The sequence below is a fragment of the Penaeus monodon genome, chromosome 23 (assembly GCF_015228065.2).
Source record: "Penaeus monodon isolate SGIC_2016 chromosome 23, NSTDA_Pmon_1, whole genome shotgun sequence".
NCBI lineage: Eukaryota > Metazoa > Arthropoda > Malacostraca > Decapoda > Penaeidae > Penaeus > Penaeus monodon.
In genome coordinates this window covers 16,272,843-16,273,367 of record NC_051408.1, presented here as the reverse complement: position 1 = coordinate 16,273,367, position 525 = coordinate 16,272,843, and the positions used below count along the sequence as shown (strand labels likewise).

Below are 525 nucleotides of genomic sequence, written 5' to 3'. Positions count from 1 at the left end.
GATGTGCACTATTCCCCCCAGACACTCCTAACCACCAGCTGACCTCCGATCGCAACATTCGAATACAGGTGTCACGTTCTTTAATCTCCAACCCAACAACATTATACGAAGCTACAGTTATTGCAGTAATGATATTCGATGCAACGTGTGCAAGATAGTTTACCGAAATGCCAGTGGATATATACAGCGTGTATAAACTCCCGGCAAAATATCATTAGCATAGCACCAGTATAAGAGCACCAGATGTGTGATATTTTGTTACAGTCACAGTAATGACGCAATGCTGTTAGAATGTTTTATAAAATAGATTATGATACTGTTTCTCAATAAAAGGGATTATGATTTTGTTTCTCCCTAGATTAAAGCTTTTATTGTAATGTCATCAAAATTCATTTGCACTTTTATTTAGCCTTTTATATAGCTGCCGCCTAATGAATTTTGATCGTAATGATGAAATGTTCTCATTTTTTGCAATATTGCATATCCTACTGTAGTTGACATATTTTCCTGACAGTGTTTCAGCCG

At 36.6% G+C, this 525-nt stretch overlaps 1 protein-coding gene across 1 annotated transcript in view; it reads left to right on the top strand.

Annotated features, from left to right (window-relative positions):
• Positions 1–525, top strand: part of LOC119588153 (Down syndrome cell adhesion molecule-like protein Dscam2) — a 164,747-nt gene that overhangs the window by 83,899 nt on the left and 80,323 nt on the right.